At 33.4% G+C, this 17,225-nt stretch overlaps 1 long non-coding RNA gene and 1 pseudogene across 1 annotated transcript; both read left to right on the top strand.

Moving 5' to 3' along the window:
• The first annotated feature begins 5,430 nt into the window (after positions 1-5,430).
• LOC140176349 (uncharacterized) lies at positions 5,431-6,349 on the top strand. The gene is made up of 2 exons (XR_011867513.1): positions 5,431-5,778; positions 5,839-6,349. It is a non-coding gene; the product is annotated as an uncharacterized lncRNA (long non-coding RNA).
• Positions 6,350-10,306: 3,957 nt separating this feature from the next.
• On the top strand, positions 10,307-15,211 carry LOC112721259 (probable NOT transcription complex subunit VIP2; annotated as a pseudogene).
• The last annotated feature ends 2,014 nt before the right edge of the window (positions 15,212-17,225 follow it).

Here is a 17,225-nt window from a genome sequence, read left to right on the forward strand (position 1 = left end):
ACTTACGATTTATTATATTTATTTAAGATTATATTTTTAGAGATTTTTATATATAAGTTGGGCAATTTTTATTTATAATTTAGAGCTTTAATAATTGAAAAATAATAAAAATTTTATGTGGTTTAATTTGATTATTAAGCTTTTGAACTTTATTTTATAAATAAAGGAGTCTTAATTTAACTATCTCCAATTTTTATTGAATTAGTATTTGTTTGAAAATAATTTACAAGTTGATAATTAAATGATCTTTCAAAGATAATTATTTTATATTTAATTTGGTTTTAAATTATTACTCTATCATTTTATTTTTTATTAAAATTATTATACTACCTTAATCCCAAATAAAAACCCTAATTTACACTCTACAAACCTTAATTCCATTACACATAACACACTCACCCCCTCCCCTTTTTCTTCTTCAGTCCGCCGCCCCCTTTCCCATACTTCGTCTTCGCACAACACACACCAAAAACACACGCGCGCACACACACAGCATCAGAGAAGGAGAGAGAAAAATCTGCAACGGGAAGGGAGGAGAAGAGAAAGAGAGCCATCGCAGAGCTCGCCGATGACGTCCAGCCGCATAGGAGAGAGGAGCATCGTTATCAAGCATGAGGGGAAGAGAGAAAAGTTCACGGAGGAGAGAGAAGGAGCTCACAAGGGAGCTATCACTGTCGAAGCTGGGTTCGTCATTGCCAATGGAGCCCGCGTCATCACCGCTGATCTGTCACTATCGATGCGGGTTGACAACAACACCGCTAGCTTCGTCGCCGCAAGGAGTTTCCGCTGCATGTGCCGTCATCGCCGCCATTGGGTCTATCACCACTGTGTGTTGTCGTCACAGAAAGGAGGAGTGTCGTTGCCATTTGTGCTTTGCTGTCACCGCCACTGCTGCTAGAAGCTGCGCCACCATGGCTGTGGCTACCAAAAACCACCGCTGGAACTCCTGTCTTCTTGGTAAATGTTTTGTTTCCGAAATCTCTTGAAATCAGTGTTCTGTTATAATCCGTTAGAGATTATGAGATATTGGTAATACGTAGGGTCGAGTTCTTGTTGTTGCATGTCGTGATTGGAGTTGTTGTTGTTATTGTGGAAGCGGTATGGAGCTGTAGTTGCAACTACCGATGTTGCAGGCTAGTAGAAAGGGGTTTTGACGCATTTTAAAGTAGGGACTTTTTTTTAAACTCAAGTTTATTTACAGGAATTGTAATAAATGGATATCCATACGAAAAATATATTTTTGTGATTTTTGCAAGCCTTATGGATTGAATTGGGTTGCTTTTTGGATGAATGTAATTATTTGTCTGGTTAATTTATTGACTATTTGAGAAGGTTAGGTATTCTGGTTTGTTGGTTGACTTTGTTGAATTGATTTTCTTGGTTTTTAGATTTGATATTGGAAGTGAATTGATATTCAAAAATGGTTTAATATTGAAAATGATTTCACATTGAAATTGAGTTGACATTGGAAATGATTTAATGTTGAAAATGATTGGATATTGGAAATTATTTAAATTGGAAAAGATTTAAGATTTGGAAAAAATTTTGGTATTGGAATTGGTTTAATTTATTGGAAATGATTTGAGATTTGAAAATTATTTGATATTGGAATTGTTTTGACTTATTGGAAATGATTTGAGAAGCATTTGAGAAATGGTTTGATTGGAACCTGAGAAGGCTGGCAAAGTCTGAGTTTTAGAGGAGATGCTGACAAAATTTTATGAGAATTTGAAAGTTTTATTTTGGTTAATTTGATTAAAAATTATTTTATTTGATTTTTGATTTGACTAAAGAAAAAAATATGATTTGGGGTGTTTTAACGAACTTTAAAGTAATTATTAAAGAATAATTGGTTATAGTGTTTCGGTTAAAATTTTCATTTGCAAAGAGGATGATTTTTGCGTCTTTTGAAGGAGGTTTGAACTTGAAAAGGTTTTAAAGTTAGTTTGAAATTTTTGGTTGAGTAGAGATGAGGATTAAGCTTACTTTTCAAGAGGATGAACTTGGAAATAGTTTAATGATTTTGAATGTACTAAGTTTTTGGGTGAAAGTTGGTTTTTGGTTACTTGAAATGAGTCTTTAAAAGAGAAATGGTTTTGAAGTTAAATTGGGACTTTTGTTTTGGTGAAAATAAGTTCAATTGAAATATGAGGCTTCCTGGGTAGATGCAATGGTTTGTTCCAATTCCTAGAAGTTGAGATTGGAATGAGTTGGAAGTGATTAAAGAGGTGAATTGATGTGGTTGAATGATGAGAATAAATTTGATTGATATGAGACTCCCTGGGTAAATGCAGTAGTTTACCCCACTTGCTCCAGGTTGAGATATGAGGCTCCTAGGTAGATGCAGTAATTCGCCCTATTTGCTCCAGAATGAGATTGAGACTCCCTAGGTACATGCAGTGGTTCACCCCACTTGCTCCGGGTTGATATTTGAGACTTTGTTGACCCTCCATCGCAAGATGTGGCCGGACACTTAGACCTTTCCGGATAATTTTCTCCAAGAAAAGTGATTACCTCTTGGGGATGCGTGCACCGAAGGACTGTCCAGCATTTGCTACTAGACATGTTGGGTTTGGCTGTTGATGAACGAATTTTTGTACAGTAAAGAATTTTACAATAAATTCTCGTTGCTAGTATAGTTTCTAAACCAACAAAGAATCCTTTCATACAAAAATTTGTTTGTCACAAGTAACAAACCCCTATAAAAATAATAACCGAAGTATTTAAACCTCGAGTCGTCTCTTAAGGAATTACAGGGAAGTGTACTTATAATTGGTTATGAGATTGTATCTTTTTGGGGTTTTGAATAAAGGAAAAGAAAAGTAAATTGCAAGAATTAAACTAATAGCTAATAAAGCTCTTGGCAAGGTATGAGAATTAGAAGTCCTATCCTAGCTATCCTTAACAATTGTGACATCAATTGTCCATTGCTCCCACTTAGTTAACCTCTAACTATGAAGGAAAGTCAAGTGGATGAATCAATTTGACTCCTCAAGTCTTAGTCAACTCCTAAGGGAAGACTAGCTTTAGAGGGATCCAAATCAACTAGCAACTTTCAATTGCTAATCAACAAAAGAGTTTGATAACTCAAGAGTCTCCAATTACTCAATGTAAGCTAAGAACATAAAAAACTAACTTAAATCCAACCAAGCATTTTATCAAACACTTGGAAGGAACAACATAAAAGCATAGAAAAGTAATAAAAGATAATAAAATCCAAACAACCAATTGAAAGCATCAATAACATAAATTGAAGGAAGCAACCATAAATATGAAATACCTCAAATTGCATTAAATAGAAAATCAAATCTAACATGAGAATTCATAAACTAAAATAGCAACATAAAGAGATCAATAAGAGAAATAGATAAACTAAAGTACTAGAACAAATAAAAGTAGAAGAGAAACTAAATTGCAATAAGATAAAATTCAGAATTTGAGAAGGAATAAAACTAAGAATCCTAAAACCTAGAGAGAGGAGAGAGCTTCTTTCTCTAGAAAACTACATCTAAAACCTAAAATTATGTGAATGAAAGTTGTATGAATCAATGAATGTGATTTCCCCACTCTGCAGCCTCTAATTTATGTTTTTCGGACTTGAAACTGGGCCAAAAACAGCCCAGAAATCGCTCCCAATATTTTCTGCAATTTCTGCACGTGGCGCATGTCACGCGTACGTGTCGATGGTCTTCTGCATGTGTCACGCGTACGCGTCAGGTACGCGCACGCGTCGCTGTAAAAATCTCCAGATCACACGCACGCGTGAGGTACGCGTACGCGTCGATGCTCGCTGGTCATCACCTTTGTTTCTTATGTTCCTTCCATTTTTGCAAGCTTCTTCTTCATCATTTAAGCCATTCCTGCCCTATACAGTCTAAAAATACTTGACACACAGATCACGGCATCGAATGGTAATAAAGGGTAATTAAAATTGACAGTTTAAAGGCCTAGGAAACATGTTTTCAACTATGTCACAGAATTAGGAAGGAAAATCTAAAACACGCAATTTATATGCATAAGTGTAAGAATAATGGATAAAACCTGCTCAATTCAATACAAAATAAACCGTAAAATAGCGGTTTATCAGCTGTATAACCGACAGATGAGTTCCTTGGCCATAGGGCAGGCATGCATCATTTACATCTATGTGACATTATTTGGGTATGCATATTGCATTTGGTTGCCTATGTGAATATTTCTATTTAACTGCTAATTACCATACTTGCTATAATTGCTCTTGATTGTGTTTGAACTTTATTAATTATGATTGTGACTGGTTAGTTTGGAGCATGGTGGTTTGAGTGGTGATTTGATTATTCTTTAAGTCAGAGGTCATGATTTGATTTTGTGTTGGGTCGGAGGCCGTGATTTGATTATATTTGAGCCAGAGACTGTGATTGGATGAATATATGATAAGTTTGGTATTATGATCCTTTGATTCGTAGTGAAACCTTTTGGTTATTATGTTTGATTGATTTTTATAAATTTAAAATATGAATTTAAATTTTTGGATAATTTAATCGTTGGACAATTAATTTAAAACGTTATCACTGGCGTAACAATTAGTCGTCGCACCACTTGTCTTAGCTCACAAAATATTCATGTGATATTTTTTTGATACTACACTAATTAAGAATTATTAGTAATTAGTTTTTTTTTGTCATTATTATTTTTATAAGATTTTTTGAATTTTTATTACAGAATTCTTGAAAAATCTTACCGGAGAATTCTAGTCTTTATGCAAGAAATATTATTAGTTAATCTTATTTATTTATCATTATTTTTCATTAATAAATATATTTTATCTGGGCCCGCCTCATCAAGACGAAGGGAACGAAAATTCTCAGTCTTTGCGAATTCAAATCACAGAAATTTGAGAAATTATATTACAGAAAATTGGGTTATTATATCATCTTAACTACAAAATATCTCTAAAATATTTCTGTGAAGTTAATCAGATCAAAGAATACCGATAATATTTCTTATTGATTGAATTTAGACCTGGTGATTAAATGTCATCATTAAAAAATACTTTTTCTCCTATATGAAAAACAATATTTGAATGAAGATTTTTTTTATATGGATCTGCCTCGTTAAAAATGAAGTGATCACCGATTTTGTGAATTCTAATCATAGAAAGCCTGAAAAATCATTTTATAAAAAATTGGATTCTTACAATTACCGAGTGTCCTAAATGTACATGGTTCCGCCCATGATGTACGTATGCTTAGTGTACGCAATTGAAAATCTATATTTGGACTAGGTCTCGAGTGATGTCAGATTACGAGTAATCAATTGACGCGTGAACTCATGACCTACAATATGGATTAACATTCATTATGATTGTCTCTTGTATTTTTCTATAACTCGTGTTTGCTATTTCCTTGCTACTTTCTTATAAAGGTATTTTGTATACATCTGATTGGAATTAAGAATGAAATGATATAAGCCTAAGCTAACACACTAGACCTTCACATCGTTAGCTCGATGTATCTTGTTCGGAACCTTAGGTTCTCACCCTTCCATGCACTGTTCTTAAAGATGGGTTCGGGAGTGCTATTCTTTGAGATGCCAAAGATGTTTATTTACGAAGATCTAGTATGAGGTAGTACCATTACTTGGAGTGAACTTCATACATGCATGTACATCTTCACGACCGTCCTTTTTCTCACCCGCTTCTCAGCCTAGAGTTCGACCCAGACATGCCTTATGATTTTTCACTTGCCGACTTGCACCCCGAGGAGCACATCATCCATTCTCGCCTTAGCCACTTTTCAGGTAGATCCTATGCCTAACTCCTCATCATGGTTCCATTTTGACTTACCACAGTGGTTTTAGCTTGATCCTCAACCAGATGTGCCACCAGAGCCTCAGCCAGACCCTCAACCCATTAACCTAAGCAGTTTGGACCCTTAGGAGAGGCACTCACTCCGACCGTGGCCAATGGATTCTTGACCAGTTGTTATGAGTAGGAAGACCCTGACGAAGAGGTGTCTAGATGGGAGAAGCAGATGGCGATGAACCTAGCTTCCAGTTCTTTCAAGGATAGTGTAGTTAGAGGAGATGGAGAGCCGGGGGCTTTGCCCAATAGCCACTTATGAGATGCTAGTAGGAAGAAATCCCTTTTTTATGACACCCAACAACGATTACAACTCTAGAAGCTAGATATTTTTCCTTCTCTTTTGATAGTTTTCTGAGGAGTAGGACTTTTATTGTCTTTAGGCTAGCATTGGTTCCTGATTAGGGGCTCCGGTGTGAGCTAGATTCTGGAGTGTTGTATGTATTATATATATATAAGTCTAGTATATACTAACTTTTAGGAACGCATTAATGAATTAAATTTATTTAAGTTTAAGCTTAACTTATTTAATACGTGAATTAAAATTTTGGATTAAATTTTACTCAAGTTTATGAACTTACTCAAGTTTATAAGCTTACTCAAATTTAAATTCGATTCACATTTAATATATGAACTCAAATTCAATATCGAGCGTGACTCGCAAACTCATGAGATCAAGTGAAAATCAAATTGATTCATGGGTTGGCTTAACTCACTTCCAATTCTAATTCTAAGTCCTACGTACAAAGATTGAATTTTGTTATGATGAAATTTCAATAAAATTTGTTATCTTACCTATATATAGCTCATGTGAAAATCAAATTGACTCACGAATTGACTTAACTCATTTTCAATTCTAATTCCAAGTCCTACGTACTGAGAGATTGAATTTTGTTGTGATGCAATTTCAATGAAATTTGTTATCTTACCTATATATATATATATATATATATATATATATATATATATATATATATATATATATATATTATATATATATATATATTTAATTGGACTGATGGTAGAGTTATTTGCATCACAAATAATCAATGTTAAAAAGTAAAGTAAAAGTCATATTAGGTTGATTATTTGTTAAGCACTTCCTTCTTTTGAGAGCTCTGATCTTTTCTATTTGCTTGCTTCCTTTTTGAAATTTTTTGGGTGGGCTAAGATAGTAGGTATAACAACACAGTCAATCTGGAATAAAATCAAAATCTAATAACAGAGAATCATTACAATGATCATGATAATGGGTTTGATAGCAAAGACTCCTAAAAAATATAAAGTAGATGTTGGGATGAGTATAGCCATTGAAACTTGATAGCACTATTTGACAGCCTTGTGGCAGGAGAGAAAAAACAAATAAATAGTCTTTGAAAGCTTCATTGCCACCAAGAAAGTAATTGTCGATGGAGAATAAATTAAGGAAAGAAAGAAAAACACTTATATGCATTAAGAAATTCCACATAGCTATCTATGGTGTGCCTAAAAGGCTGTACACTCTACACACACTTGCATATGAAAAGCTCATAGGAGAAATTAACATTAAAGATGGAATTTTCAATTTTCTCCATGTCCCACTACTAATCTCTAAGAACACCTTTCTCATCCATATTGGATTCTTGTGACGACGCAAGAACCAAGAAAGAAACCAGTTGAAATTTGATGAGAGTATGATTTAAAAGTTAAAAGCAAATCATGCACAATCAAGTGCCTTGATGTCCCATTGAAACTAGAATACTTTAAGTCTAAAACCTAAATATAACATTGTGGACAAACTATTCCATGGAGCTTCTGGTGACAGCTCCATCGATAATAATAATAATAAAAAATTGTGTGAGACAAGGTAATTAATTTATAATTCATTTTTTATTAAGTATGATATAAATGAATCTACATCTTTTTTAATAATAGAAATATGAAAATTATAAGTTGATATAATGTCTAACACGTGTGTATATAATTATGATAATCAATATCCATAAAATAAAATGTTAGAATACCTACCATTTTATTTTTATTTTGTCGGTAGTCTAAAATATTATTCATAATTGATAATTGGTATGGGAATGAGCACATATTCTAAAATCTAAATAGTTTCTTCACTTCTAAGGTGATCATATTCTCCAAGAATTAGAATAGGGTCGCGTCATGCTTTTGATCATATCTTTAAATAGCTTTGAGCTATTGACCCACTATCTTCGCCTAATGAGTATGCAACTGCACTAACCCATATATATGCAGCTTTATCTTATTGCCCATAAAAATAAATTAAATATATATAAAAAAAAATAGTCAAATTTAGAGAACTCAGATTTCGAAAAGAGCCACTTTGAGTGTGAGGTGATGGAGACTTTAATGGACCCTTTCCTAAAAAACATTTCAACTTCCAGAATGATGATACACCCTCTTCAGCTACTCTACTGTTTGTTCTTGGTGTCAACGCTGTGCAATAAACCACAACCTCTAAATTTGAATATTAGGAGTTTGAGACTCTGAGAAAATAAAAAGGGTATCGGGACTCTTGATAGAAATAGAATATGCACTATTATCTCAATTGTCAAGTTCAAATCACTTGGTTACTGGTAAAACAATTTACCAACAAAATCATGTCACAGTACAAAAACAGTTGATGGTGCATTGTCAATTTCTCATTCAGCCTACAATAACATTAGTCGCAAGGAATGTACTTTAATTAAATTAATGTGACAAGGATAACACAAAGTAACAATACTAATAAAAATAATTGTTATTAAAATACTAAAATAGAAGTCAGATTTTTTCCCCTCCAAAGAAATGCACCAGAGCGTGATCGCATTATACTTTGGTTCATTAGAAAAAGAGCAGGCACTAGGCAGAATTTAACTAGGGATTATGAGATATCAATGGTAAAAGCTAAAAAGTAAAAAACATTCATCTATGTGACATACTAATTGAACATTTAATTTCGTTCTGGCTTCCATATTAGATTACAAACTAGTATTTTTACCCGTAATAACATGACGGGAATATATATTTTTTAAAACTACGGTTCACTTTGTTCTGAAAGTAAAAATTATGCATGACATAAAAGATTTATAAAATCAAATTACTTTTATAAAAAAAAGTCGTAGATTGACAAAAGTCTTTGGCTAAGAAGACCAATATATCTATAGATAAAAAAAATCAAATAATAAGATTTAGTTATTATTTTTATATGAAAAAACCTCATTTTTTATTAATAATTAATCTTAACATTCGTTATCTAAAATTTGAAACAATTTAACGTGTATACTTTTATATTTAATTAGGTATTAAGTCTGTTACAAAAATAGAAATAATTAATTTTTATACTTGTTATTTAAAAATAATATTTTTCTCCCTCTCTATGTATAAATATAATTAGATATTAGTATAAAAAAATTATACGAATAGTTATAAAATTAACTCAAAACTAATTTTTTTAAAACAATTGAATCTTAATTCTAACTTTTAATTATAACATTAGTATTCTCTCCAAATTATATGTAATAAATATTTGAAAGAAAAGAAATGAAAATATAGATTAAAAAGATAAGCGGTGAAAATTTAAAATTAAATAAAAAACTAAAAAAATATGTATATAATAATAATAATATTTTTTATTTGAATTATATTATTTTGTTTTCTGTAGAATAGAAAGGTAGAAAAAATAGAGAATGAGAGAAAAGAGAGAGAAAGATAAAGATGAAAAATGAGAGTGAGAGTTTGTTAACTTTGGAAGAAAAAAAATTTATTTTAATTATAATAAAAAAATAGCGGATGACATATTTTGATTTATCAAATTACTAATATAAAATATAAATTATATATAGAGTAAAAATGGTAAAGAGAAATAGAAAAATGGAGAGAGGTAGATGAGAGAATTTAGGAAGGGAGTTTATTAATTTTGGAAAAAAATATTTTCGCTTAATTTTAATAAGAGAGTGTCATGTGACACATTTGATTATTAAATTAGATAGTAATATATGATACATAATATAGGTATATTTCAATTTCAATCTTAATATTTTAATTTTAATTTTAATGCAATTAAAGAATATCGTGTTGTACATTTTGATTGTCAAATTAGGAATTAGTCATTGTTTTTAATATTAATAATGATATATAAAATAGATAGAGTGGTTGAAGGAATGAGAGAGATAGAGAAAGGAAGATGGAGGAGGGGAGAACTCTTTAATTTTGGAGGGAAATATTTGATTTCAATTGAAATGAGGGAGTGACATGTAGTACATTTTGGTTGTAAAATTAGTAAATAGGAAAGGAGAATTCCTTAATTTTGGAGGGAAAGATTTGATTCCTATTGGAATGAGAAAGTGACATGTGACACATTTTGGTTGTAAAATTAGAATATATAATAGATTGGTAAATTCTACTCTACCATTCCTATAATAACATGTACATTACTCTTTCTGACATGTCACTCTTTAATTGGTTACTATGTTAACTATGGTTAAACTATTGGTAATTAAATTATAGCCCAAAGAGGGTAATTGTATAACTTACTAAAATATTAAACATCCAGTCTTTGCTTCTTCCCCAAATCATGCTCCCAGACAATGAACCCTAACTCTCTGTATCTCCTCCCCCATTCCGTCGCCGTCGTCTCCACCTGAGCATAACCACCTCATTTGGTGCCCCGTTCTCTCCGTCTGTCGTGTCCTCTCCGTCCTCCAAAACATCGCCGCCTTCCTCACGGTATCCTTCCCTCTCACCAAATATTATTATTATCAAGATCGGTACATGGAAGGATAGACTATAAGCATAATTCCTTTGTATTTTTGGGGTAAAATTCTTTTATAGATTTCAATTCAGATGACATAAATGCTTTGATCTCATTGACTTTTTTAACACTAAAAAAATTATTTGGATAAGTTTTGCAAAGAAACACATCTAGATGCTCAGACCCAGTAAGATTGTGCTTGATACACTGGCTTGATGGTAATAGTTTCTTGTGATTTGGAATTTTATTTTTCTCTAAAGGATGTAACGCTACATGATCTGGATGCTGCCAATGCACGACCTCAAGGTGGGCAAGAATCGATTGATGAGTGCAAACAGTGGATCTGCTGGCTTAGGAGTACAGGGATAGAATCGATTGATGAGTGGTGTGCTTCCACAAGGTACGTATTTTTATGGATGTCCATTATAATGGTGTCGAAGCAATACTTATCCATAAAGATGTTCTCATGCAATGACCCCTAATTGCTTTTGCTTTGTGCATGATGAGTGTCCAAGTGCAGCCATATAGAAGATGACTTTATTTTCTGTTTGCATTGGTTCAGCTTGTCCAACTAGTTGGTCTTCTTCTATGCAACCACATTGTTCGCTTCCACATGTTGAAAACTGTTAAAGAACTGCTGGTTGTTTTAGATTTGTATGTAATATGCTTGATGAAATCATTTATATTTGTTTTCATGCATGTTGAATGCATAAATATTTTTTCTATGATTGATTCTCATTTGAGCTTACAATAGGTTTTGAAGTATTTCTTTGTGGTGACAAGAGCTTCTTGATTCAGGATCTTCGTAGGCGATTTCAATGCTAGGAAACTCTTATCCCAATGCTGGTGGTCCACTTTCACAAAGCCATGTTATGGGTATGTTGAATGATGTAAACTCGAGTGATAATTCTCCTTTTGACATGAATGACTTCTCTCAACAGACTGGTTGACCTAGTTCTGCTGGAGGGCCTCAAGGACAATTGGGTGCAAACGAAGATTTTCCAGCTTTTCCAAGATTCAAAGGTGTAGTAACTGGAGAAGATATGTGACCTGATTGGTTGTTATGCATTTTTTTCTAGCAATTTTGGCTGTTTTATGTTATCAAATAGTTTCTTTGTATAGTTGCCTTATGATTTGTTGTTTAAAGAGTCTCCTCTTAGAGAGTTGAGTTGTAGAATGAATTATGCACTTTCTCTTATGGAAAGTTTTATGGATTTACATGCATATCTGCCTTAGTTCCTTTGGTGCTTGGTTTTATTGCTTTGTTTATTATATTCTGACATTGTAAGTCGTGTAAGGTGTTAAATAAGCATATGGTTTCCTGGTTTGTATCTCATCAAGTGATTGAATGATCGGTTATATATCTAGTGAGGATGCTAAAATGTCTCGTAAATGACAATTTAGTGATTCTCCTTAAGAGGAATTCATGATGCCGCACTGTTGGAGGTTTGATTAAATGACAACTTAGTGATTCTCCTTATTTTTGGTCACCTTTGTTCGCAGATCTTTAATTTAGTAACCATATTATATTATTTATTTTTACAAGTGGCAATGCTGATTATGCTATGGATATGCACCAGAAAGAACAGCTTTATGACAACGCTGCTCCAATGATGCAATCTCAATATTTCTCGGTGAGTTGCATGTTTAAAGACTAAGAAATCTTTATATATATATATATATATATATATGTATTCCTCACTTATTATTCTATCCTTGTAATATGCAGATGGGGAGGTCTGCTGGTTTTAGCTTGAGGGGAATATATTCATCACATCGTACACAACAGCCACAACAACATGCTCCTTCAGTGAGTAGTGATGGTGTCTCATTTTCATCCATAAACAACCAGGATCTTTTCCATCTACATGGATCAGATATTTTTCCATCTACGCATTCAACTTATCATTCGCAGGTCTGCAAACTCTCTAAATTGCTGTTGTAATGAATAAGTCTCGTTCTTTCTCTAGTTTGCTTGACTTTAATATTCATTCTGAAGCAAGATTTCAGACATCCTAACCACTTCTGGATTTTTTCTAGGCAAGTGGACCTCCTGGGATTGGATTAAGGCCATTAAATTCTTCAAATACAGTCTCTAGTATGGGTCAGTATGACCAGATCCTCCAGCAGTATCAACAGCACCAGAAGGAGTCGCAGTTCCGCCTTCAAATGTCAGCCGTAAATCAGTTGTTTCAGGATCAGGGCATGAAAGCTATGCAAACTGCACAATCCACACCATATCCATTTGGTTTGCTTGGCTTGTTAAGTGTGATAAGGATGAGTGATCCAGACTTGACATCTCTTGCACTTGGAATTGATCTTACTACACTTGGATTAAATTTGAATTCATCTGAAAATCTACACAAGACGTTTGGGTCTCCATGGTGATCCAGAGTTTAATGTGCCACAATGTTATTACGCAAAGCAGCCCTGATACAAAACTTGTTGTCGGTCTAGATTTTCTTCCTAAAGAAAGGAATTACTTCGTTGTAAGCACAGCTCCAAACTAACAAACAACTCTCACATTAAATTAAAATATGGTTTTGTCACAAGTACAAACCCCAATAAGAATTAACCGAAGTATTTAAACTCCGGGTCGTCTCACAAGGAATTGCAATAAAGTGGTCAATTATTGGCTATGAAGAACAAAAGGGGGGGTTTGATTTGATAAGAGGACAAGAAAATAAATGGCAAGAAAAGTAAATCAAGCAAGTAATTAAAGGAAGCAAGTAATAAAGAGAGACATTCATGGCAAAGTTTGAGATCATAGGCTTTCTATCCTAGTCATTAATCATAACAATACTTAACAAGAATTTATCTTATTTCGTCATCCCCAATGTTGGAAGAAGGTGTAAGTTATCTTCCATTAGAGAAAGTCAAACAAGACTAGTTAATCTCAATCCAAGTGTCCTAATCAACTCACTAATGGAATTAGCAAGAGATTAGAGTCAATGAAGATCATATTAACTAACAACTCTAGATCACCAATCTAAATTGGGTATTAATGACTCAAGATTGCCCAATTACTCTTCCCAAGCCAAGAATGCTCAAAATCTACTTTAAAGCCCAACCAAGCATTTTGTCAAACACTTGGTGGGTACAAATGAAAATTATAGTAAAAGTGCAAGAATAATAAATCTACCAACTATCAATTGCAAGAAAAGTAAATTCACAACTCAAATCAACAATTAAAAGAACATCAAACATAAATTTCATAAAAGAGATCCAAATTCATCAAGAGTTCATCATCACAAAAGAGAGAAAAAGGGAAATTAACACTATAAATCATGAGAATGAAAGAGTAGAAGCATGAAATTGTAAAGAGAAGAAGATAAAAACATGTAATTGAACCTAAATCTAGAAGAGATTAACCTAACCTAATTCTAGAGAGAAGAGGGAGCTTCTCTCTCTAGAAACTAACCTACATGATGCCAAAACTACAAACAATTACTTCTCCCTTACCCAAGCTTGAATTCAGCATGAAATAGCATCAGAAATGAGTTAGATTGGGCCCAAAATGAGCTGCAAATCGCTGGCCACGATTTCACTTTAGTGAACCATGTGCTCCATCGGTGCGCATGAGTACAGTGCACGTGCGCGCCCTTATACATCAGGCAACTATGGCAAATTTTATATCATTTCGAAGCCCCGGATGTTAGCTTTCCAACGCAACTTGAACCACTTCATTTAAACCTTTGTAGCTCAAGTTATGGTCGATTGAGTGCGAAGAGGTCGGGCTTGATAGCTTTGTGGTTCCTTCATTTCTTCATGAGTTCTCCCACTTTGCATGCTTTTCTCCTCACTTCTTCCATCCAATACTTGCCTTATGAACCTGAAATCACTAAACAAACATATCAAGGAATCGAATGAAATTAAAGTGAATTGAATTTAGCTATTTTAAGGCCTAAAAAGCATGTTTTCACATTTAAGCACAAATCAAGGGAGAATGGCAAAACCATGCTATTTCATTGAATAAATGTGGGAAAAGGTGATAAAATTCCCCAAATTAAGCACAAGATAAACCACAAAATTGGAGTTTATCAACCCCCCCTGCTTTACATGTGAGGTCTTTTAATTATGCTATAGAATCGATTTCGTTATTTGCAAATCCTTCATTAGGCTTACTGTTTATTGCATGATGCAGCAAGGTTACTTTTCAAAGTTTTTGGTGGAAACATTGTTTTACATATTCTACAGGTTTGTAATTACATCTTACTTGGTTTCTAATTGGCTTGCTTAGTATTATAATTAACCACTTTTTTTCCTTGGTTGCAGCATGCCCAAAGATGAAGCACAATTATATGCTGCAAATTAAATGAGCTGTATGCACATACCCTCCAATTCATCCTTTTTTTGTTATTTATATTTTATTTTTCTGTGGTTAGGGCTTATTTCCAAATTATGTTGGGATTGTTACAATTTGGGAGCAATTAATGGTTAAATCAGTCAATACTTGGTAACCTTTCTTTGTTTATCAGTCACGGATTTTAAATATTCCTAGAGCAAAACTTATATTGGCAGGAACTCCTGAATTAAAATCTAAATTGTTTTTCTCTGATTAATAATTTCTTTCGGCTTTCATATTAAAACAATTAGAATGTTGCTTGATATTTTAAATGATCTAATCCATAACTATCTTGGTATTTTAACAAATGGTTATGAAAAATTGTCTTTGGGTTCCAAATTCTTTAGTAGTATCATTGAGGCTCTGGCTCAGAATATTTTATGTTTGATAAGCAGACATTTAAGTATGGAAAACACCCGAGTATTGAACTTTGCACGAGATGAATTAGTAAAAATGATCTTTGTACTGTCTAAAACAAAATTGTAAAAATTTTCTTTAGTCTACACAATTGTCATAAGCTTTCACTTAAGGAACTAGACGTCACTGAATAATTGTTGTATGAAATGCAGCCCTGCTCGATTGAGGTGTGAAATGTTACTTATGAAGATTGTTGTGTGTTGGCCAAAACTAAGCTTTTGAGATCCCACATTTGACTCTCCAGAAGTTCCCTTTTACTCAAAATTCTATCAGATGCACAATCATCTTCCTATAAAACCTGGGGGCAAAAACATGGTAATTTACAATGTATACATTTTCCAATTATTCAGTGATATGGAAATAACCATGAGTAGCCACAATATTATAGGTTTCTTCCTCTTGACCGAATCTGTAACCTTCATTAGCAGATTCATTTTCTGTGGTTTCCCTAATCAAACTAGAAGTTACCAAGGAACCGTGCATTGCACTGAATAGGGAGTCGCTGAATACACCAGCTACGCCTAACATATGAAATGGATGCATAAGAATATTGTGTTTAGCCTGAAATACAATCATAAAATTGAAGGTACTAGAAATTCCTAGAGGCATACCATCCGAAAAGCTTCCTTGACTAATTGGATAGATCAAGAAAACAGCAGTAGCCGCTGCAACAGGAGCTGAATATGCAACAGCAATCCAAGGGCGCATACCCAGACGAAAACTAAGTTCCCACTCACGACCCATGTAACAAGCTACACCAAGTAAGAAGTGTAGAACAATTAGTTCATAAGGACCGCCATTGTATAACCATTCATCAACAGATGCCGCTTCCCATATCGGGTAAAAGTGCAAACCTATAGCCGCCGAAGTAGGAATAATGGCACCCGAAATAATATTGTTTCCATAAAGTAGAGATCCAGAAACAGGGATAATATTAAAAGAAAAACGAATATTTTGCTTCTTCATGATTGCCGACATGGTCAGCTTTTCAGAGTAAAGTTAACTGAGTAAGCGGTTTCTGTTTCTACTTTTTAAAGATAAAAGATTCTATTAAAAATGTTTGTGCAAAGAGTTCATTAAAAGGATGAACTCTAGAATTCTTATCTAGCTTTTTCGAAATGTTGATGAAAATTTAAGTTTTTTCCTAACAAGCAGGACATTTGTTAAGAAACCAAGAGTGGAAAGGTTTACTTTTTACAGATAAAAATTTATATATATTATTATACGAAATTTAAAATCTTACATTTTCAGTAAAAAAAATTCCTCCTTTAGTTTACTACTTTGAACTAACTTAATTTAGTGGGGACAACTATTTTGAATGAACTCAGCCAATAGATGTACAAAATGCAACAAGCAAGCAAGCATGATAAGTAATACTCATATCACCAGCTGATAATAGCGCTAAGAGTCACTGTAGCAGCTTGATAATCCGTCAATACCTTGTGTGCTGAGTCATCGAGCTTATCCTGAGAAGTTTTAAAGCGTGAAAAAATAAATCTCTGAGGACTTTTGAGATATGTTAATGTAAAATATTATATGATTGCATGAAATACAGTCCTGTTAAAGGTGCCAAAATTTGTCTATATTAACATCATAGATACAATCTAAATAAGCCTAAAATATTCATATTTAGTGTGATATTAACCCACAGAGAGAGAACATACCTTCAATTGGGAAATAGCAATAGAGATTGCCCTTCCAAGGGCTTGAACAACTTTATGGTAAAACTGTACAAAAGTGGAAGAAAACAGTAAGGAGATGGTAGGCTTCAGAAAGAGAGAGGGGCTGTGGAAGCAACCAAAGTTACCTGGATATAAACTAATGACACAACTTTTGGCAGAAGGGATACAGGGTCAATCTCAGCAAAAACATGATGGTAGGCC

Source organism: Arachis hypogaea, chromosome 11 (genome assembly GCF_003086295.3).
Source record: "Arachis hypogaea cultivar Tifrunner chromosome 11, arahy.Tifrunner.gnm2.J5K5, whole genome shotgun sequence".
In the NCBI taxonomy this organism is placed as follows: Eukaryota; Viridiplantae; Streptophyta; class Magnoliopsida; order Fabales; family Fabaceae; genus Arachis; species Arachis hypogaea.